Raw genomic sequence first — 24,396 nt, 5'->3', positions numbered from 1 at the left:
TGATGAATATAATGTGAGTCAGATTTGAGAGAGGGATTCCCATTAGCATCGATTGGGAGGTGCACCCATGCCGAAACTGGCCATTCCACTGAACATTTTGGTGGGCATCAACTTGGAAATTGCACTTTGCACCTGCCCTGTTCCTGTCAGTCAGGAAGTGTTAGTTCTGATCACTTTTAAGAAAGGAGTTTAATTTTTGTGCAGCCAGTCAGAAAAGCAATGACAACACCCCCTTGTGAGCTCAGCAGTGAAGTTCTGTGCAGCCGTTCCCACCTGTCCTGAGATTTGCGCTGTTGCTGTAACCATTTTGTTTTTGTGCTTACTGCGATCTGTAAAACCCAGTCTTTTTTGGTGGGGTGGGGGGGGGTGCTGGCATTTGCCTGCAGAGTTGTTGCTATTTCCAAAAATCCTTTTTACTGGAAGTTATTGGGTGAGCCCTGACATTTTGCTCTGTGCTACAGAACATAGGTTGAAGTATCAATCATTTTGAAGCCATCCTTTAGTAGTTAACTAAAGATGATGCTTCTATAATTCTCATGGTGACAGCTTCAATCATTGCAGAGGCTTTGCGACAGTTCCAGACACATTAAACAAGTGCAAAAAAACAAGCTGCTCGAGGAACTCAGCGGGTCAGGCAGCCTCTGTAGAGGGAAATTTAAGAGGCTCTTAGATAGGCATATGGATGTGTAGAGAATGGAGGGATATGGACATTGTATGGGCAGAAGGGATTAGTTTAGGTAGGCATTTAATCACTAGTTTAATTAGTTCAGCACGACATCATGGGTCGAAGGGCCTGTTCCTGCGCTGTACTGTGTTCTATGTTGTAAGATCAGTATGTTGGGATGAAGGTAGTCCATTGCATGGCAACAAGGAAGCAATGTAATGCAGGATCAGAGTGTTACATGTAAAAGCTCAGTGTCAAACTTAATAGGGGAGAGCACCTCTCCCAGACCTCAATGTCAGAGACATAGGTGTGTGCAGTGACTGAAAAATTCAATGTGCAATTTTGTTGTCTGACATCCGTGTTGAAACTACTGAGTGCTCATTATCCAGGAGAATATGTAGATTTACTGTAGCAGCAAGTGCAACAAGTTCTTCCAGATTTTGCTTTCTGTTATTGTTGTAGCTCAGCAAATCTTGTTCTGGCAGGAACTTTTGTTCCTGTTGATGATCTTTCAGCTAGGATCCAACCTTGCAGTCAGTGGAATTATGTATCGGGAGGAGAGTACAAAATACTGCTTATATTCCAGCTTCTAGTTAGTGTTCACACCCAAGGATGGGACTAGTGGGTATTAAGAATAGGGCCATAAATATAAAAGGAGCAAATGGTTCTCTGACATGCCTCCAGCCAGTAAAGTCACCATTAGTGATACCACCCATGGCAATGGTGGTCAGTAACTATACTAGGAAACTGAAGGTTGCCATTTTCCTTAGTATCAGTGACAAAGACAGTGATTAAAGCATGTTCAATGTCTAGCTATTTTGGGCAGTTTCAGCTGTTCAGTCAGCTGTTCACCCATCATTTAAGGTGTGATTTCTTGGCTATTTATCCCTTGGCATTAGTGTTGGGTTACAGTTTGTACTGACCACAGCAACAAACAACTGTTACTCATCAACCCAGTTATGCACCAGTTTTACTGATGACTTGGGCTCACCAGGTTAATACTTAGGAAGCATATGAAATTACCATTACCTTTCATATCGGATTAACCTTGTTAATACCACTGTGCTTAATGGCAAAATCCCAGTTTTTACATTATTCCAATGGTATCTGTGGGACCTTAAAGCAAGCAGCATTAACCATGCTTCATGAATAATGAATTGGATGTAAAGCAACTGGGGGCAGCCGGAAGGATGTGGTCAGGGATTATCAAAATGCCAGGACCATTTTAGTATGTTCTTGCCTCTAGTGTTGATGACATCAGTGTGTTAGTGCAGGGCTGCCTTTTGTGTGGGTTGAGCTGCTAATGTGCAGGGAGGTCAAGTTCAATGCAAAATCATCCACAGGCCTCATAGAGTCATATAGCACTGAAAAAGGCCTTTTGGCCCACCATCAAGTCCCCATCTACATTCATTCCATTTCCAAGCACCTGGTCTGATGTCTTTCATGCCCTGGGGATTCTGATATTCATCCAGGTAATTAAATACTGTGAGAAAACCTGCCTCCGCCACCTTCCCAGGCACTACAGTCCAGATTGCAACCGTTCTCCAGGTAAAAGAAACTCTTCCACAGAACCCCTCTTAATCCTCACCCTAAACCTATGCCCTCTGATTTTAGACGTCACTATTATGGGGAAATTTTTCTCACTGGCAATTCTATCTCTGCCTCCCTAATGCAAGCCATTTCCTTGCAGGACCTGTGCACCTGTATGATATAACAATGGGGAAATGAATCAGAAAGTGGAAACAGATATAGAAGATATTTTTAGCTCAGCAATGTGAAAAATATACATAATGTGGGCAATGCAGGCTTTTGGTCATCTAACCAACTATCTCATTGCATAGTTCCATGTTAAATTTAGTTTGCTAGAATTCCTATTAGGCAGCTTGGGACATATAACGATGTGTAAGTGCAGCTTGTGACTTTGGTCAGATCTTTTTCAAAAATAATGAAATAGGTTACGATGTTTTTGATGGGTATCCTCTGTGAGAATCGGGTTGTAACTTTGATGATAAATGTATTCAACTGCAGAAGGCTGAGAGTGGATCTGAGGAAGAACTTCTTCACCCAGTGGCTGTTTGCAATCTGGAACACACTACCTTAGGGGGTGGTGGAGGCAGAGACTCTGACAACAGTTAAGAAGTATGCTCGACAAACATTTGACTCACTAAGGCATAGAAGGCTGCAGGCTAATGGCTGGTAAATGGGATTGGTGTGGATGGGTGCTTGATGGTTGGCATGGACATGGTGGGCTGAAGGACCTGTTTCTGAGCCATATGACTTTGACTATATAATTTGCATGAATACACTGGCATTGCCAAGAATATACATGGTTTACATAAAGTTTCTATTTCGATGAAATGTATTTTGTGATAAATTGCATGAAGTGACCTTGCTTGTAATGATATACGTGGTTTGAAAGAAAACATGGTTTATCAGTAGTACCCATCATCAGACTTCAAAGAGCATTCTTTCCCCATTCCAGTAAACACAAATTATGTGCTGAGGCTCTGTTTCATTCCTCAAGTTAAAAGCTGTGCAAACAACACTTTGTGACTTTGTGTTTGCTGTATTTCTGGGGTCCAAAACCAGATAAGAAATAAGAAAGGTTCTGAGCTTTACTTTGCCGATGAAAATTCACTGGAGGTTGTATTTAATACGAACGTGGCCCTGTTGTGAGAAGTAAACGTGCAAAGAAAAATGACCTTTCCCAAGGCAGATATTTTAGTAGATGATTTGTTTCACAACGTTATGAATAGCGTATTCTGAAGCCCAATAGAACAGGTTGATGATAAACCTTGACCTTATATATCTAATTAAGATGCATGGGATTCATGGTGACTTGGCCTTTTGGATTCAGAATTGGCTTGCCCATAGAAGACAGAGGGTCTTATTCTGGCTGGAGGTCCGTGACAAGTGGTGTTCCACAGGGTTCCGTACTGGGACTTCTGCTGTTTTTGATACTAATAAATGACTTGGATGAAAATGTCGATGGGTGTGTTTGTAAGTTTGCAGATGACATATAGGTTGGTGGTGGTGTGGATAGTGTAGAAGATGGCCAAAGGTTACAGCAGGATATAGATCAGTTGCAGGTGTGGGCGGTGAAATGGTGGATGGCGTTTAATCCAGCCAAGTGTGAGGTGTTGCACTTTGGGACATCAAATATAAAGGGACAGTGCACTGTTAATGCAGGACCCTTAAGAGCGTTGATGTACAGAGAAATCTTGGGGTCCAAGTCCATCACTCCCTGAAAGTGGTCGCACAAATTGACAGGGTGGTAAAGAAGGCATATGGCATGCTTACCTTTATAAGTTGAAGCATTGCATTCAGGAGTCAGGAAGTTACGTTGCAGCTTTATAAAACTCTGGTTAGGCTGCATTCAGTTCTGGTCGCCCCATTATGGGAAGGATGTGGAGGTTTTGGAGAGGGTGCAGATGAGGTTTACCAAGATGCTTCCTGGATTATAGGGCATGTGCTATAAGGAGAGGTTGGACAAATTAGGATGGTTTTCTCTGGAGTGGCGGAGGCTGAAGGGAGACCTGATAGAAGTATATAAAATTATGAAAGGCATAGTTAGAGTAGACAGCCAATACCTTTATCCCAGGGTCAGCATGCCTTAATACTAGAGGGCATGCATTTAAGGTGAAGGGGATAAGTTCAAAGGAGATGTGCGGGACAAGTTCTTTAACGGAGGGTGGTGGATGCCTGGAATTGCACTGCCAGGGGTCGTGGTTGGGGAGATATGATAGAGGCATTTAAGGGGCTCTTAGACAGGCGCATGAATGTAGAGAATCGAGAGATATGGACCATGTGCACGCAGAATGGTTTAGTTTAATTAGCTTAATTAGTTCAGCACAACATTGTGGGCTGAAGAGTCTGTTCCTGTGCTGTACTGTTCTGTGTTCAATTACAACTAGCATAGCGGTTAGCGTGACACTATTACAGCGCCAGCGATCGGTGTTCAATTCCCGTTGCTGTTTGTAAGGAGTTTGTTTGTTCTCCCCATGTCTGCATAGGTTTTCACCGGGTGCTCCGGTTTCCTCCCATTTTCCAGTGACGTATGGGTTAGTAGGTTAACATGGGTGTAATTCAGCAGTGCGGACTCGTTGGGCCGGAAGGACCTGTTACCGTGCTGTATAAATAAAGTTTAAAAGTTTAAGTTTAACTAGATTTACATCTCTATAAAGAAAGAGCTTAAATAAAAACATTTATATAGCTTCTTTCACACCCAATTCAGACTGTCCTGAAGTACTTTTCAACTATATAGATTGTTGTAATGTAGAAAGCATGTTGCCCAATTTCTGCTCAACAATCTCTCACAAACAGCAATACAAAATAACCAGATTATCAGTTCTAATAACATCGACCAAGAGATAAATATTAGCTTGAACACCAGGAACAACTCCCCTGCTCTGGAGAAAAAAATAACATCATTGAATACTTAGTGCCAAACAAGAACTTTTGGGATCTCAGTTTCAATCTCTCTCTGTACTTCAAGGGATTTTCAACCTGGATTTTTTTGCACAAATTATTGGAGTAGGATATGAACCAGGAGTCGATCAACGCAGATAGTGCTGCCAGCTGAGTCAAGGTTGGAATGTAGAAATAATTTTAACTGACACACAGCTTTTTGAAGGGTGTCAGTTTTCCACTGACCTATAAAACTTTAATGAAACTTCCTGAAGATCAAATGCCCAAGAATTGTTGATTTTAGTAAGACTTTAAAATTGCCCGATTTATCAGAAATACCCCTCCTTAGATGTTTAAATATCTTCAACCATGGAAAGTCTTCTATCATCCAAATTGTTTACAAATAAAGTTTATCTCTGTGTTGCTGGTTCTTGCCTTGCTGATAAATTATCATTCAGAAACACAACAGAACATAACATCACAAGATCTCCACTGCACCGATTTATAAAAAAAAATCCCAAAAGTGAATTGTTATTTCAGCCGTTTACAGTAGTTCAGAAGTAGGGCAGAAACAAATACCAGATGAAATTAGCTTACTGTGATTGATTTTCATAAATACATATTTTCATTTGCAAGTCTGTGTGTAGGTATTTATTTATAATGCAATGGGCTAATGATGTTACTGGACTATTCCAATTATTCTTGATTCAAAGTGCAACCATTTGTAAAATGTATTTGTTAACTTAATGCCAGCTGTTGGCATTGGAGTCCCATATGTTACAAATAAAGAGCACAAAGTTCACATGTTAATTTATCAAGGTATTGTTAAAGTATTTCTTATTGTATTATTGCATAATTGTAAGTAGCACAAAGAAACTTGCTCATTTAACAGGGTACCTCATTCTTTTGTTTTATACTTTTAAATGGATGTTCAGAAGTAACTGAGGTAACCTAATATTGGTATCATCAACAAGAATATTACTCTTTTCTGCTCTGAACAATCACAGACTAACAACAGGAATAAGTACAGAGGAAGTAAACCGTGTAATAGGTAAGTGGCAAATCATTAGGAGTATTTTCATCAGCAGGAATCAAACAATAGATAAGATTAATCTATCGTGAAATATGGATGTGGCAGTTTACAGTAAATTCTCTGGCAAATGTGGTTAATTGTAAAAAAAAATTACACTTGTGCAGTCAAGATTTTAACTTCATGTGGTTCAGAAAAGATTTTGAACAAGCAGCTCCACCATCCTCACTTGTGTGCCCAGCGATGTGACTTCTGTTCTACTTCAATGTGGTTAATTTATAACTAACCCCAGCATGTCCCCAAGCCTGCAATGATACGTTTGTCCTGAAAATCAATTTAAAAATAAACATGCAAAGAATTACTTTGATGATACAAAGATAGGGGTGGGAAAGAAAGTTGTCAAGAGGATATACAGATGCTACAAAGAGATATAGGTGGGTTAATTGAGTGGGAAAAGATATGCCAAATGGAGTATAATGGGAAAATGTGAATTTGTGCATTTTGGTAGGAAAATCTTAAAAGTGTGTTACTTAAAGGGTGCAGAAGTTCACATTTTCCCACATTATACTTCATTTGGCATATCTTTTCCCACTCAATTAACCCGCCTATATCTCTTTGTAGCATCTGTATATCCTCTTGACAACTTTCTTTCCCACCCCTATCTGTGTATTCTAATGCATAATTTGCAAAAGGCTAGTGTGCAGGTGCAATGAGTAATTAGGAAAGCTAACAAGGCTCTTGTTCATTGGTAGGTGAATTGAATACAAAAGGAGGGAGGTTGTGATACTGTCTGGGGTAATGGGAACTGTTTTGGTCCCCTTATTTCAGGAAGGATATCAATAGGTTGGAAGCAGTTGGATGGTTTACTAAATGGATATTTGGAACGGATGAGATTCCTTACTAGGAAAGGTTGGACAAGTTAGGCTTGTATCTGCTGAAGATTAGAAGTGTGAGAAAGGACTTGATTAGAATATACAAGATTCTGAGGGCTCTTGACAGAGTGGATGTGGAGAGGATCTTTCCTCGTGTAAGGGTATCTAGAGCTGGGTCGCTGTTTAAAAATAAGGGATTGCTCATTTAAAGAGATGAGGTAAAATTTTTTCTCAATGTCATGAGTCTACTGACACTTTATTTTTAAAGTGCATTGTAAGAAAAGACTTTAAATATTTTCAAGCAGAGGTAGAATAACACGGGTGGATGGGAATTCAGAATGACCATGATCTTATTAAATGGCGGGGCTGGCTCGAGGGCCCAGGTGGCCTACTCTGAATTTGTATGTTCATAGTAAGTGTAGTAAATATGATGTAGTAAACACAACAAATATTTTGTAAGCAGAAAGATACCACCACAGGCACAGAGGAAACTCTGCTCTTATAAAAGCGATACTTAGTAAAGTAATGGCCCTGATATAGTTCCGGATGTCGAAGGGGAAGATGTGATTGAGAGGAGTTGAAATCTGCAGGGGTAGTTTGGCAAACTGACTCGGGTGGCGAGGGAAATGGACAGTCAGGGCTGAGGACTCAGATTGAGGGGCCTGGCCCAGGGGTGGGTTGGTGGGGTGGGGTCAGTGCAGCTGATCGTTGCTCACAGGGGTACTAAGAAATGCTGTTGAGGTGTTGTGGGCTCCCAGCTCCCTTTCACTGCTGAGTTACTGATCTACTGTAAACCGATGCAAAAATAGTGAATTTTACATTGGTGTTGTGGGAGCTTTATTTAAAAGATGTTGGTTAAGTGCCTTTCCACAGTGATTGGTTTGAGGTGAATTGTTGTGTAATGTGATAATATGCCTCACTATTTGCAGTGGACTAATGGGTATGATTAGTTTATGATTGCCTGATCTGCAAGCTTGTGTCCTTGCCATGAGAACAAATTAACTTGGGTTACCTCCTCTACAATAGGCTTCATGAGTGTCCCTTAAGGCTCTTTCAGGGCAGCTAAAGGAGCCACCAGTGTACTCCATCTAGTTCAGCTGGGGTGAGATGAGTTCAGCTGTGTTAAGGGCATTTAAGAAGCAATACCAGCCTGAGGGGTCAGTGTTCCTGCCCTTTTTTCCCCTAAAAGTGCATCCAACACCATCATTCCAAGAAAGGGTTCATTTTAAATTTGATTACCCAATTTTCAAGCTTTGAAGAAGATAGAAATCAATTGTGTTTCACCATTGTTTGCTGTGATTCAAAGATCTTTTAATTGATATTCTGCTTTTTCATTGTGGAATGAATTTGTCTCTGAGCTTGTGCTGCCCTAGGAAAAGGCTTCTTCTTCTTTCACCATCAGGAATTCACCTTGCCTCACCCAAACTCACTTTCTGCCTGCTTTTATCATGTGCTGCTGTGCCAGGCTGGTCACTTGGTGGAAGTCTTCCTGCTGTCAGACTTGCAGTAGCCTGATTGCTCACTGCCATGTGAATGTAATGCGAACGCCCACTCCCAGCCCACCAGCACTGCCAAGTTCAAGTTTATTGTCATGGGCATAAATACCCAGGGTATAAATGCCATAAAAATTAGCTTTATTGCAGCAGCAGCAGAGTGCATTACAAACATGACAAACATAAATTGCATAAACTTGAACTAACATAAATTATACATAATTTACATGATGCAAAAAACAAAGAATAACATAATGACATCAATACAGATTGAGGGAAATATGGTCCGGGGTAGAATTAGGTTTTTTTCAGGTCTGTTCAAGAACCTGATGGCAGTGGGGAAGAAGCTGTTGTTGGACCTTGAGGTGTGGGTCTTCAGGCTCCTGTACCTCCTGCCTAATGGCAGCAATGAGAAGAGGGCATGGCCTGGATGGTGGGGGTGTGGTTAAAACAAAAAGTAGTTTGGTAAAAGAAGACTTGAGTACACAAATCTTACTCAAACTCAACCCTTGCTTCAAGGCCCTGCAGGTCAACAGGGTCTATCATGCTGTGAAGCGGTCACATGGGCGCGGCCAAAGCCAGCACCACCTATAATGGTAGCTGGCATTACAGCTCACCACTTTGTAAAGGTAATCGCCCTGCTTCTGTACGGAGATTGTCTTCACTGCTGTGCTATCCTCACGGTGCTGCTGAGCATTGGCAAGCACTACAGTAGAGCAGGCACATTCACCCCCTCTGTTGTCAGACATGAACCCTGCAGGCAGAGGCATGAAGGTGGAGTTATGGAAGGAATCACAGCATTGGTGGGAACCCACTTGGGTATGAGGCACCAACAGAGAAATTCAACGTCAGGCAGCTTGGTCCTTTGCATCAGAGGTGTGAATCGGGAAGTCTAAGGAACAAGGCTCATTTTTTGTCAAAAGACTGATAATTGAAAAGATTAATTGGAATGGGAATTCAGCAAGGGAACTTCAGCCAGCTTTCTGAAGCAGCAATCAAGGCTGTGCATAATTTGAGATTCTGGTGTTCTAGATTAACAGAACTGTTTGCACTTTAGGTAGTGGAGAGCCGTCTGGTCACAGACATCTGTCAGCTGTCACTTCCATCTTCATGTACTTCAGTAATATGGGCTCAGCTCTAACTATAATGGTTGATGTTTTATTTTTTACAGGGCTGTAAAAAGCAAAATATAGTTTAATTAAGGACTTTCATTTTCTGCTAATTCTGATTTCAGGAAAAGTGAAAGCTTTAATATAATGCTACAGTTCACAGGCCAGCCTTCCATTCTTACTACATAACTATCTGCAGGTTAGTCCATAAATTATCTATTAATTCCACAGCCATGTTCCAACAGACCAAGATATCTTGACATGTGATTGACAAGTGATATCAAGTATATTTCTGTTCCTTTTGACATGGTTGACAAGGGGGACCAAGAGATCTTAATGTGTGATTGACAAGTGATATCAAGTGTATTTCTGTTCCTTTGGCACGAAGTTGATGAGATGACACAGCGATTAAAAAGCTTTCGTGGATGTGAGCTCACTACTGCCACATTCATTTACTCCAATGAAGGTCTGAAGCGAATTGCCTACATTTTAGATCAAAGTAGATAAACCCAGAGAAAGAAGGGAGTAGTAAGTGTTTAAAAAATTACTTTTCTGGGCATGAGGAATTTCACACCCATCTGAAATATTTATGTTGGCGGGTTACTTTTGATTCAGTATAGTTGTTTGTGCATTGAGAGTAACCCTGATAAGAGTAGACTATGCGGGAAGTAGAGAGCCAATCAGGTTGAAAAGGTGGATTAACATTTTGGGTATAATTGTTCTCTAGAAATGATGTGTTTGCAACAATTTTTCCTTATTTGTGGTAACCTCTTGTCCTCATGCATTTGTCAATGCCAGAGCTGCTTTTCTTTTCAATGAGCATGAAATTCTATGCAGTTATTTTCTGTGAGGGAGGAATGTGAGAATGTTAGGGGACGTTTTGCAAGTTCTTGCCTCTGGGCTGGAATGTCACCCTATAGAATTATACTATTAAGCATAGGATTTTGATTTGCCTCCTCCCATTCTTCCTAATTGGGCTCAACTGCCTTATCTAATCTCTCACTGGGCGAGGCATTATGCTTGAAATGGAACGTTTACATCATTGTGATTAAATATTGTGAGACTGGCATATAGAATGAAGCTCAGGAAACTGGAACACTTCCCATCCCCTAACTACAAACTTATGTCCCTTTACTTTAAAGCTTTCAAAACTAGAGGCCAACTACTTAGTACTCAGTACTAGTACTTAGTAGTAAGACTACTGACGGGCAGGCATGGTAGTGTAGCGGTTAGTTAAACGCTATTACAGTGCCAGTGACCCGGGTTCGATTCTGGCCACTGTCTGTAAGGAGTTTGTACGCCCTCCCCGTGTCTGCGTGGGTTTCCTCCGGGTGCTCCGGTTTCCTCCCACATTCCAAAGATGTATGGGTGGAAGCTGTGGGCATGCTATGTTGGCGCCGGAAGCGTGGCAACGCTTGCGGGCTGCCCCCAGAACACTCTATGCAAAAGGTGCATTTCACTGTGTGTTTCGAGGTACATGTGACTGATAAAGATATCTTATACCCAGAGATGAAAGTGAGTTGTTGGAATCTACTGGCAAGAAGGTGGCCAACACAATCAGTACAGATAAGTTAAATTGGCAATATTAGTGATGTGACCTTGTCGGAAGGAAACTAAAGTTACTTTCACTCCTGCTTATACCTTACCCTTGGAATGTTGAATTTTTGACTGGCAGAAACTGTAATCAGTCTAAACCAGCAATTACTTGGTCAGGCTGTATTGAATCCTCAGAAATGTTTGTACTAAATACCAAAACTCATTTCTTAAGTAAAGTGCTGAAGTGAATTTTGCAATGTGGTGTTCAGCTGTGGATTTACAGAACTGTTTCCTCGGAGTTAGATGCTGGTTCTGATTCTACTGCCCAAGTGCCCTCCTCTCGAGAGAGACTGACTGGCGATATCCTGGACTGCTCTCTGGCATCTCCTGGTGGCCAGTTATATAATAGAGAGGTTGCTGTCTTCTCATTATGTCAAAAAGAATGTGTTGAGCAAACAAAAAACTTTTCTGAAACAGATATGTAGAGCTAACTACTAGAAACTTGGTATTTCATGGTCTCTTAGGAATAATAGTTATGAAACATGTTAATATATTTGCTGGTATCTTTGGCTTTTAAGTTGGCCCTGTGTTTTAGGAAAAGAATTTATACAATATGACCGTATCACATGTATTGTTTAATGTCTGTCAGCTCTGTACACAGCTGGTTATTGAGCACCGGTGCAGGAGAAGTATATACGTCCCACTGCAATTTATAGGTTGTCTAGACAGTGCAAAGGAAAAGCCTTTGAGTACAGACAATTCTATTAAAAACTTAGTTTGATTTTAACTGTTTCATAGTTTTATACTTTTGTTGGGAGCAAGCTGTTTAATTCTGTACCTACTGCAAAAAAACCTCAAATTGAAGCTGCACACTAAGGAATTGTATAGTTATCTTTGTTTTTATTATTATGTAACAGTTAATATCTGGAAGTTATCCAACAACTGATCCAAAAACAGTGAAATCCAAGGGGCAAAGTAGTCAGCAGTATTCTTAAACATTCTTGAGAGCTACAGTTTTGGCTTTTTTCAATTTATGTCCATATTGTTATCAGATTAGATAAATGGATTGAGTCTTTACAATGGTGCATTGTTGCCATATAAGGCAAGTCAAAGCAACTGGTGTGGATTTCTTTATTTGGTTTGGAGATGCCCAATGTGCTCTTCAGTCTTGAGCTGGACCTCAAACTTGTTTCGGCCATCATCAGCAGGCTTGTACAGACCTCCACAACTTTGCCTATGTACACCATTACTTCACCTACATGCAGTCATTACCTGCAGGCTTGTAAGTCATCATTGCTTCTGGTGTTTGGCTTTGCTTCAGTGAAATACTTCAAAGCTTTTCATTATATTAAATGATTGCAGGTTGTTTTACACTGTTTTGTCTCCATATGGCAGGCAGCAACAAAAGACTAAAATCCCATGCAGACTGGAAAATATACATGGAAATCTTCTGAACTGATAAGTTTGACTTATTACCAATAATAAGTGCAATTCTTAACTAAAAGATTCTCAAGATCTCCGAAGTTAAGTGTTCCTGTTCCTCAACTTGCCATCTTTCTCAATATTCCTTCGACAGTCCCTCTGGATCAAGCATGACTTGTTTCTGCTTCAGTTCTGTGGGTTCTGAGGTGGCAGAAGCTGCCTGTGGAAGTGAACGGATGGGTATTTTGTGCTGTGAGCGCTCTTGCTGCTACTTATCCAGTATTTCTGTGTGCTCCTGGTACACTGACTCAAGTTTCTCAATACCATCCTGAATGTTCCTCCTCCACTTTGAAGTCGAAAATAAGAGATTTTCACAAGAGCCATGAAGTACATTTTTGAATCTTTTTCTCTGTCTGCCTAGTAATCTCTTTCCATAACAAAGCTCTGAATTGAGTGTCTGTTTCAGCAGTCTTGTGTCAGATAGGCATATTGATATGGCCTGTCTGACATATCCAACTAAGAGTAACTAGGGTCTCAATGCTGGGGATGTTGGCCTGGGAGAGGGCACTCATGTTAGTTCACTTACTTTTCCAAAGAACTTGTAGGATTTTGCAGAGACAATTTTGGTGGTATCTTTCCAGTGCCTTGAGATACGTGTTGTACGTAGTTCAGGTCTCAGAAGCATATAGGAGGGCTGAAATCACTGCTGACCAGTAGACCTTGAGTTTTGATCAGGTATGAGTTCTTTATCTGCAAAAACCCCTTTCCTCAGTCAACTAATGGCTCTGCTGGTACATTGAAAGAAACAATAAGTTTCATCGTCGACGTCTGCCATTGCCGAGAGGTGGCTCCTTTGTTACGAGAAATGGCCCAGGTATTCCAGGGTCTCAGTATGAATCTTTATTGTTGCAGGGCAGTGATGTGCAGCAGGGGGAGTTTGGTGGAGGACCTTTGTCTTGTGAATGTTGAGTGTAAAGCCAGCCCTTCCATATGCTTCAGTGAGCGAGTTGACAATGACTTGGAACTCAGCCCCTGAGCCCATACAAACACAAAGCGTAATGTTCCTACTGCAGCTCGACTACTGAGGTTTAGGTGACCCTGATTTTGGAATGTAGTCACTGTAGATTGATTGGTTTCCCATTAGTACTGAAAATTAGCTCCACTTCCAATCCTCAACAACTCATGGTTGATGCAAAACATAATGCTTTTGGAGTCTTTTTTTCTGCAGGAAAAAGCTACTAACATTTGGAGGGGTCTCAGATATTTCAGAGTCATACAACATGGAAAGAGGTCCTTCAGCCCACTGAGTCTGCACTGACGATCAAGCACCCATTTTTACATTGATTCCATTTTGTTCTTTCCATATTCCCAGACTGGAGAAGAGGTCATTCACAGATCATTTCACAGGATAAACATATTTAATCCAGAAGGTGTTAGAAAAATAAATCCCCATTGAATAATGAGGTTTTTTCTTGCGGTTTGAACGTTTCCAGCACATTTGATGATCTGATTGCAAATGGCCATCTGTGATCATCATGACACATGTCCATCATGACATATGTCCATCAAGAAAGATCAGAATTTAAAAGATGGGATGTGAACTATTCTATGGCAACACTTGGAAAGTTATGATTATCTTGTCATTAAATTCATTGTTACCTTTTCAGCATGGTTAGCACTATGTAGTAGTATTTATTCCAGTTACTAATTAGTAATGTTATTTGTAGAGTGATTATTCTATAACTTCCAAGAATTGAATTAGCAAATTTTTCAAAGTTGGCAAGTTAATTCAACCATCAAAGGAATTTAGCTTGAGCTGCTAAATACGTTTGAGCTATTGAGAGGAATTAGACAAAGTGCTTTATGAAATAAGATATTATGTTGGATTCTGCAATGTGAAACTGAGAAGTACAGAAAAATTCCACCTGCAATTGGTATTTGTCATTGGAAGCTTCACTAAATTTATGAATTTTAGTTGCATGATTTTAATTAAACTTTCTCAATTGTTGATTCATCATAAAAAGGATTTAAGTATATTTTCATGTATTTTCAAATAATATTGAATATTTCATTTCAGAAACTATAAGGAACGCAAGGTGTAATGCTTAATTTCCACAAATTGGCTGATATTGTCAACTATATTGTTGAATGTCACTACAATCAGGATTGAGTCGTTCACTTATGTGAGAGGAAGCTTATTCAACAGTATTTTAATATGGGAAATGGCCCTCTTAGGTAGCTTGAATTGAACCCCTTTGCTTCCTCTTGTTACAGCGCAGGGTAATAACCAGTATTAATGACTTGGCCATGACTGGGTTCATTTGATGAGCAGCCAACTGTGCTGATAATTGGACTCTCCCGACTGGATCAAACATGCTCATACATAATAATTTATTCATTGTCACCTGATGTACGCTGTCTGTTCCCCAGAGGAAAAAAATCTTGTGGCAACAATAGATCTCTTTGTTCCAATGTTGTGAAGCTTACCAGCTGCTTCAGGAACTAGCTTGGAAGGTAGTTGTGTTGAGAAAAAATGGTATGGAAGAAAATAGGTGTTGAGTTAAGATTTGGTACTTTATTTCTTTGCCAGCACTGATTTCTCAATAGTTTAAACTTTACTTTTGAAAATGCAAGATTAGTAAAGTGTATTTCACCCTGAGATGAAAGTTGAAAGATGAAAGTCAAGCCCTCTGACTGCAGGTAAGTTCTGGTCAAATATGAACCTGTCCTGTATGGAATGAAGTGTGGTTGCATCTTATTTACTTTCATAGTCTTTACGTAAAGTTCTGTGAGTAAAATAAAATCTCTACCAGTGCATAAAGTATACAACATTTTATTAATGTTAACTTAAAGTTAGTTTAGGTATATTAAGAGGGACCTTTGCAGCTTTCCTTTCACTACACTTCTTGCAGTTCTGTAATGCTGTTTTTTAAACAAAGGTACTTACCTGTTACTTTAAAAAGTCAATACTTTATTCTGCTCCCTCTATTTTCCCCTCACCATCTTTCCAAAACAGCTGTAGTTGAGAGTTAAAGAACATGACCTGCTCCACTGTTGCAATCAATGGTGAGACTGATTGAGAGTGTCATTTATGGTGAATTTAATTGAATTTTCTTTTCCCTTCTACCTGGCTTCTTATGGAGATCTCAATTCAGTGATGTAGCTGAGGTCAGGAACTCCATTGGACGTGTACTCAGAGCTGCATCCTACCATTACAAAATGGATATCATGGTCCTGTTGTTATAGCTTTTGGAAGTTCAAATCAAGCTGGTCATTTCTGCACTCACAGAAAAAAAACAAGGTCATGAAACTTATTGTAATAACCCAGATGGAGCATGAAACCCCATCAATGATTGGGACTGGCCAACAGTTGCCATTTTGCCAAGTTCACCATGTCCAGCCCTGTCCTAAATTATGTGATAAACAGTCACAGCTCTAAAGAGTGGCTGAACAACAGTCTCAGAGAAACCCACAGTCAGTATGTGCATGTCTTTTGCTATCGAAGTTCACCTTGGGGGCAGCACTAAAATCATTCCAACACAAAATTTCTTTCCTTGAAATTACTTGAATGAATTTTGGAGACAGACTGCCATTCGTTGAAGCAACTATAGTGCTACTGATTTGGAACAAAGTTGTAGCCAGTCATTTTAAGGAAAAAAAACTGTGTAACCCTTGCTATACCATCTTAAATGCATTATTTAAATCATGGTATTATAAGGTCTGCATTTCAACTAAAATAACTGTTCTATGGTCTTTGTATGATGTGCTGTTTTCAGCAACTGGTGCTTGCACAGTGTAAGCTGTCACATTATCAGGCTGACAGCTTATTGTAACTTGGGAAATCAGTCTCTGATTTCCCCATCCATCTACTGAAATAGAGCATTTTGAACTACACCTCTGTATTTCCGTACTTCCAAGGCATTTTCTTGTAACATATTCCCCTTCCTGAATTGCCAGTGGTAATTTTCATCCCATTTCACATCACTTATAATAGGTGAATCTAACAAATCCATTGTTTGTCTTAATTGCCACCTATATATTCAATTACTCACAAGGATGCTTTTATATTTGAAACATTGATTATAGACCATGCATTTCTACATACTGTAAATACTATATTGCTGGTAGCCTGAGGTATTGTTTTAAATATTGTTTCCCCATCACTTTCAGACAAGAAATTAATTATTCCACAAAGTGAAGAACAATTTTTATTTGAATCTTTTATGAGGAAACATCCAAATTGAATAAATTGTCACTTGGAAGACTGACACACAACATGCCTTTGCAAAGACAACATGTGACTGACCAACTTGATTGAAATTTTTGAAATAATGCAGATGTTTGATGAACAGTAGTACAGATCAATAACTCGTGAATTTCCATAAAGCATTTGACAAAGTGGCACGTAATTGGCTGGATTGAAAAATTGAATGTAATAGATTAAAGGAACACTGACCAGAAAAAAAAATTAGACAAAGCCAAGAGTGCTATTGTTTTTCAAACCAAGTGAAACTACATATTGGTGTTCTACAGGGAATGGCAGTATGATCATTGCTCTTTCTTATATATGTTAATGATTTGGAATTGGTTCCTGGCATAATTTCAAAGTATGCTGATGACAGATTGATGATAGCTGTAGATTTCAGCATTATTATATGCTGGTGAAATGAGCAATGACGGGAGAAATTTAATGTAGAGAAGTGTGAATGATTGCAATTTTGTAAATACTTGAGAAGACAATGTAAGTTAAATGATTTAACTTTAAAGTTTAAAGTTGTTAAAGAAACCTGAAGATGTGGGACAACTGTATACCTTTTGAAATTAGCAGCTCAAGAGCTATATATGGGATCAATAGCTTTATAGTCAGAGGCATGGAGTACAAAAGTAAGGAAGGTGTGCAGGCACCACACTTTAGGAAGGATTTAAAGCCACAAAAAGCAAGCAGTGATTTACCATGGTGGTGCCAGGAATGTGGGACTTCAGTTATGTGGAAACAGAAAAACTAGATTCTTATTGGCACACAGAAGACAAAAAGGGGATTAAGTGATGCTCAAAAGTCATAGAGTCGTGCACACAGAAACTGGCCCTTCAGCACATCATGTCTATATTGACTATCAAGTGCCTAACTGTACTAATGCCATTTACCAGCATTTAAGTCGTATCCAACTGAAGGATTTTGATAAATAAAGAGAAACTCTTTCCACCGTTAGAAGAGTTAGTAACCAGAGCACATCGATTTAAGATGACAGGGAAAAGAAAGACTTGCATTTAACATGTCATCTGAAAAACAACATATCTGACAGTATAGCACTCCCATGGTACTGCACTCTTGCGCCAGCCTGGATTTTTGAGCTCCATTCTTTTAGAAAGCTCTGAGCTTGCAAGCTTCTGCAGGGAGACGTCTACTGTAGTAACTTTGATACTGTGTCATCCTAATTACTATAAATGACCAGATATGTACTTGTTAAAGAAATATTTCCATAATCATGGTAGAAGGGTGGTGGTGAAATTAGACTGATTATTTCTTTTGAGTTGTTGTAGTTATGATGCATTGAATGGCTGTCTCCTTTGCTGTTACAAATCTTGTAATAAATTTATCAAATAAATGGCTGCCATGTTTCATTGTGTTCTTGTGATATTGACTTCATATTTGTTCTGTATGTTTTAGGGGAAAAGATGGAAAGAAACCTCTGCAATTTCTCAATCCAACATGTTATTCTTTTTCTCATAATGAGCCACCAAAATAATTACCTCAGATTTCTATAAAATGTTGAGTCTGGTATTTCCTGGGTGGAGCCTTAAGATGATGTGTGATTTAGCTGACAGCCGTGCTACTTTTGTTCTTGTACATGTCTCCAGGCTCCTTGAAACATGTGCGTGCACAATAGCAGCACTTGCAATTATTTGAGCTATAGTTTTCCTTTAACCTGTTGCAGGCTTTCAGGAGTGTACACCAAAGCTAAATATTAGTTTGGAATTGGGAAGAAATGGTTGTACTGTAGTGGGGTTAAATTGTAAAATTCTCTGATCCCTTGTGTGAACATAGCACAAGATTTAACATTTTTCTCTTTCCGGTATCAGATTTCTCATCAAAATGGATTGGTATTATTTATTTACTTGTGTTTCATTTACTGAACTGTATAATTTGACTGAACTATGTACCAAAGGAATGATAATTTGCAGGTAGGACCATTTCTTTCTGGCTGCAAATTTAAAAAATGTGGCATTCAATGTCTTTGAAAGCACGACCCCTTCCTAATGTGAAACTTGTGTGCATCCTTACTGCTTTGAACTGGAAACTGAACTTGCCTGCCTTGTGTTTGGTTTAGCTGTCTGTGTTCATATATCATCTGCATTGTATAAGAACTGTATAGTCTACCAAAGCAATAATGGAGCCCAGCACCTTGAAATGCCCAAATTTAGCCATGCTTAAGAGACTTTCAGTAGTTTTTCATAATCTCATAATGAAACTGAAACTTTCTCTCTGCTGAAGTGAATTTTAATTCTATTCCTCTACTTGAAGATGCATTACATTAATTCCAGATTTCTACTAGATATATTACTCTCCCAATAAAATAAGTTTTTGATCATTTGCTTATACCATGAAACATTTTGCACTTTGTATTAAGCCATAAGTTGCTTTGTGCCTGTTGTGTTCTGTCCGATTAAATTTGAAGTGAAGCAAAGTGAATTGTAGCACTTTCTTCCAGTATCTATTAATTAACATAAATTTTGGATAACTTAACATTAAAATCAATGTAGGCAATCCTTTGTGCATTTGAAGTCTGATTTTGTTTCAACTTGTGCATTTTGATGCAAGACATTTTGTAATCTTATTAAAATATATGCAAGATAAAATGAGGATTGTTTGCCTCAAATTACAAAGTAAGCAGATGTCAGTTACTGAGAGTGAAACTGGCTGGGCTGCCAGGGTCTTCAAAGTTGGGTTATGGCTGCCATCTTGTCTTGAAGAAATTGGATTTTACGACAGTTATCTGCACATTGGGGACGTCTTCCATTTGATTTGAATCAAGACTTGCAAACTAAACTACTTCCCCATCCATAAAAACAACAAAACGGGATTCAGAATCAAGAGAGAAGATAAATGCCATTTTAGTTTCCTGTCCAAGTCCAAATGTTATGGTTGCACAATAATTAGTTGAGTGGTTTTGTAACACTGAATATGGTGAAAGAATTTTGTTTGTTTTATATTACTTACTTAAATAGTTTAACAGGTTGGATTTTGGTCTCGGCATCGAAGGATGGTCCTCAGTGCCCTTTTTGTCTGACTGCCTCTAATCCACCACAGGGCACTCTACGTGCGAGCACAGGAAACAAACCATTTAATGATTGAATGATTCCAATCATTTACATTGAAGAATCCACAGTACAATGCATGGGAGTAGAAATGTTTGGCTTTGCATAGCTCCAGCCAAACTTCCTTTCTTGGTTATAAAGACTTGGTCCATTGGCCTTTTTGATTCTCCTTTGGTACCTGACTAATTAGATTTTAGTAATCGATATACAAAGTCTCTTTAGACCTGCACTATTCAAAGTTTATCACCATTTTAAAAGTGCTCAGAACAATCATTCATCCAAAATGGGTGACTTATCACTTACTAGAGTTGGTTCATCTGCCACAAGTTTGCCAGCAAAGTAATATATCAGTATCTCTGTAATTTTGCTTCTACTTGCATCACTTGTTGCAGCCAGTAATCTTTGTGTCATCAGCAGACTTTAATAGTTAGCTATACATTCTGTTATCTAAGTTGCTAAATGTATTGATTAGCAAAGCTGCCAATGCATGTACTTGAGGGACACCACAAGTCACAACTTTCCAATTTGAGTAAATACCCATTATCTCGACCATCCAGTTTCCATCATTTAACCGGTATTCCAACTGTATTATCTCCTGACTTTGCTTTCAATACTTCGAATTAAATTCTGAGAGTTCTAATTTTAACTAATAGTTCTATGCTGGAGGTTTACCAAACGTCTTCTGGAAGTCCAAATTAACTACTTGCATTGACTTTTCCTATCTGCTTCTTCAGTTACCACCACAAAAATGCATTTAGGTATTTTAGCTATGACCTACTCTTTATAAATCCATGAAGGGTTTCAACATTCAGCTCAAACTTCTAGGTGCACATTTACTCCTTCCTAAATTATAGATCCCAATAACTTCATGACAGAGGTTAGATCAACAGGTCTATAATTTCCTGTCTTGGTTGTTCTTTCTCTCTCCCGCTCCCTCTCTCTCTTTGAGTAATGGGATTATATTTGCAGTTTGCCGTGATCAAACTAGTTCTCTCCGAGAAGAAAGATCTCCTCATTCAAGATTTAAGTGATGGACTTGTACAATAGAAGAAAGTGTAAAACAAAGAATGGACCCGAACACTTTCCTCCAATGATTTAATGATAAATATACCAACCGGTTTTACTGCTTTTCACAGACACCATGTCCATTTGTCACAAAATTAAGTGTAGGTGAGATTCATTTATGTATACAAAATGAAGTGCTTGGCTCTTTTGTATTAAAAGGCATGTTATTCGTTGAAGAATGCATCTTGTGATTCAATTTTAAACCATCATTACAACTGGTTGATTGATTTTAATTTAAGTTACAACTGAGGTTATAGCCTTTCTGTGATACAACATACTGATAGGGTAGTGAATGAGGGACATTTCTGAATTTTCATACAAAAAAACGTGGATTTACCTTTTGCTGTGAATAAACCTCCCAAGCAGAGCAGACCTACCAGGAATTTAGTTGGGTTAAGATTGTTTCAGTTGTGAAGAGAGTGTGGATAGCCTGGGCTTGTTTTTCTTGGAGCAGAGGAGACTGAGGGACAACCTGATGGAGGTAGACAAAATTATGAGGGGCATAGATTGGATAGATAGTAAGAAAATTGTCCCCATGGCAGAGCTGTTTAAGGTGAGCAAAAAGAGGTTTGAGGGGATTTAAGGAATACTTTTTCTCGCGCAGAGGGAGGTTGCAATCTGGAATGCACTGCCTGAGAAGATGGCGGATGCAGGTACTTTCAGAGCATTAAGAAGTATCTGGATGGGCACATTCATCGCCAGAACTTGGTAGGTTATGCACTTGATGGTCCAAGTTGATGTGAAGGACCGAAGGTCATCCAAACTTTGTGGTTGACGAAGTTTGCCTTATGACTCCAGAGCAATCGGAGAAAAGGAGGCACAAAGCAAAGGGAGCTATTGTGAAGACTGATGAAAAGTTTGTATGTAGAGCTGGTTAGAGGAAACTGAATGGATAAACTTGTTCTTGGTGGCAAAGAACCCTATAAGATTCTTGCATTTTTGTATGTGGGATTGGGTCCAAGTAAAGTTCACTATTGAATCAAAAAATCCATGTGGTTTTTTTGACCGTCCATGTGAGCATGGAGAGGGAAGCAAGGCTCAATGGTGACCAAACAAATTGGGCCATGGTTAATATCACCAGTCATGCTCAGTTCTGCATGACTTGGATTGGTGATGGTGTTAAGAGTGGGTGACGTCGGAAAGGGCAAGAGTTTTACTGGAGACAAGGGCTTCAAAGGTGGAGGTTAGGGAGTGCTGGACTGATCAACAGGGGCGGAAGTACTGGGGCATATGGTGAGCTAGCAGATGTTGTGGAAGTTTCAAAGTCCTTGGAACCATACAACAATATGGCACAATACAGGCCCTTCGGCCCACCATGTTGTGCCACCCTTCAAACCACACCTAAGACTATCTAACCCCTTCCTCCCACATATCCCTCTAACTTAAATTCCTCCATATGCTTATCTAACAATCTCTTGAACTTGTCCAATGTATCAGCCTCCACCACCACCCCAGGCAGCGCATTCCATGCACCAACCACTCTCTGGGTGAAAAACCTCCCTCTGACATCACCCTTGAACTTCCCACCCAATACCTTAAAGCCATGTCCTCTTGTTTTGAGCATTGGTGCCCTGGGAAAGAGGCGCTGGCTGTCCACTCTATCTATTTCTCTCAATATCTTGTATACCTCTATCATGTCTCCCCTCATCCTCCTCCTCTCCAATGAAAACAGCTCTAGCTTCTTTAGTCTCTCCTCATAATCCATACTCTCCAATCCAGGCAGCATCCTGGTAAATCTCCTCTGCACCCTTTCCAATGCCTCCACATCCTTCCTATAATGAGGCAACCAGAACTGGACACAGTACTCTAGGTGTGGCCTAACCAGAGTTTTGTAAAGCTGCATCATCACTTCGCGGTTCTTAAACTCGATCCCCCGACTTATGAAAGCTAACATCCCATAAGCTTTCTTAACTACCCTATCCACCTGCGAGGCAACTTTCAGTGATCTGTGGATATGAACCCCCAGATCCCTCTGCTCCTCTACACTGCCCAGAATCCTGCCATTTACCTTGTACTCCCACCTTGGAGTTTGTCCTTCCAATGTGTACCACCTCACACTTCTCTGGATTGAACTCCATCTGCCACTTGTCAGCCCAGCTCTGCATCCTATCAATATCCCTCTGCAAGCTTCTGCAGCCCTCCACACTATCCACAACACCACCGATCTTTGTGTCATCTGCAAACTTGCTAACCCACCCTTCCACCCCCTCATCTAAGTCGTTAGTAAATATCACAAAAAGTAGAGGTCCCAGAACCGATCCCTGCGGGACACCACTAGTCACAGCCCTCCAATCCGAATGCACTCCCTCCACCACAACACTGTGCTTTCTACAGGCAAGCCAATTTTGAATCCACACGGCCAAGTTTCCCCGGATCACTTGGCCTCTGACCTTCTGAAGAAGTCTACCATGCAGAACCCTGTCAAATGCCTTGCTAAATTCCATGTAGACCACATCCACTGCACTACCCTCATCAATCTTCCTGGTCACCTCCTCAAAAAATACTATCAGGCTTGTGAGGCAAGATCTTCCCTTCACAAAGCCATGCTGGCTGTCCCTAATCAGTCCATGTTTCTCCAAATGCTCATAGATCCTATCTCTTAGAATCCTTTCCAACAGCTTACCCACCACAGACGTAAGGCTCACTGGCCTGTAATTCCCTGGACTATCCCAACTACCTTTTTTGAATAAGGGGACAACATTCGCCACCCTCCAATCCTCTGGTACCATCCCCGTTGACAACGAGGACTCAAAGATCCTAACCAACGGATCAGCAATCTCCTCCCTCGCCTCAGGAAGCAGCCTGGGGAATATTCCGTCAGGCCCCGGGGACTTATCTGTCCTAATATTTTCTAACGACTCCAACACATTCTCTCTCTTAATATCTACATACTCAAGAACATTACCCTCATCTACACTGTTCTCAGCATCATCAAGACCCCTCTCCTTAGTGAATACTGAAGAGAAGTATTCATTGAGAACCTCACCCACTTCCACAGCTTCCAGGCACATCCTCCCACCTTTGTCTTTAATCGGACCTACCTTTACCCTAGCCATCCTTCTGCTCTTTACGTACGAGAAAAAAGCCTTGGGATTCTCCTTAACCTTACTCGCCAAAGCCTTTTCATGTCCCCTTCTCACTTTCCTCAGCCCTTAAGTTCCTTCCTTGCTACTCTATATTCCTCACGAGCCCTGTCTGATCCTTGCTGCTTACACCTTATGTATGCTGCCCTCTTCTTCCTAACTAGTTCCTTCCTAACAGTTCCTTCACCCTACCATTCCTTCTCTGCCTCACCGGGTCAAATTTATCCCTAACATCCTGCAAAAGATCCCTGAATATCAACCACATCTCCATAGTACATTTCCCTTCAAAAATGTCATCCCAATTTACACTCCCAAGTTCTCGCCTTATAGCCTCATAATTTGCCTTTCCCCAATTAAATATCATCCTGTCCTCTTTGCTCCTATCCCTGTCTATGACA

At 40.1% G+C, this 24,396-nt stretch overlaps 1 protein-coding gene across 12 annotated transcripts in view; it reads left to right on the top strand.

Annotated features, from left to right (window-relative positions):
- The window catches only part of si:ch211-285f17.1 (sickle tail protein), a 500,571-nt gene that overhangs the window by 300,732 nt on the left and 175,443 nt on the right, over positions 1–24,396 (top strand). The window contains exon 2 of one of the 12 annotated variants that reach the window (XM_052017064.1): positions 9,701–9,774. The exons of 10 other annotated variants lie outside the window; for them this stretch is intronic. The gene's annotated coding sequence lies outside the window, so the exon portion shown is untranslated. Of the gene's footprint in view, positions 1–9,700; positions 9,775–15,044; positions 15,234–24,396 lie in introns of those variants that run through there. One more of the 12 variants, XM_052017063.1, reaches the window with a different exon arrangement.

Source organism: Pristis pectinata, chromosome 5 (genome assembly GCF_009764475.1).
Source record: "Pristis pectinata isolate sPriPec2 chromosome 5, sPriPec2.1.pri, whole genome shotgun sequence".
NCBI lineage: Eukaryota > Metazoa > Chordata > Chondrichthyes > Rhinopristiformes > Pristidae > Pristis > Pristis pectinata.
This window is presented reverse-complemented; position numbering and strand designations above follow the sequence as displayed.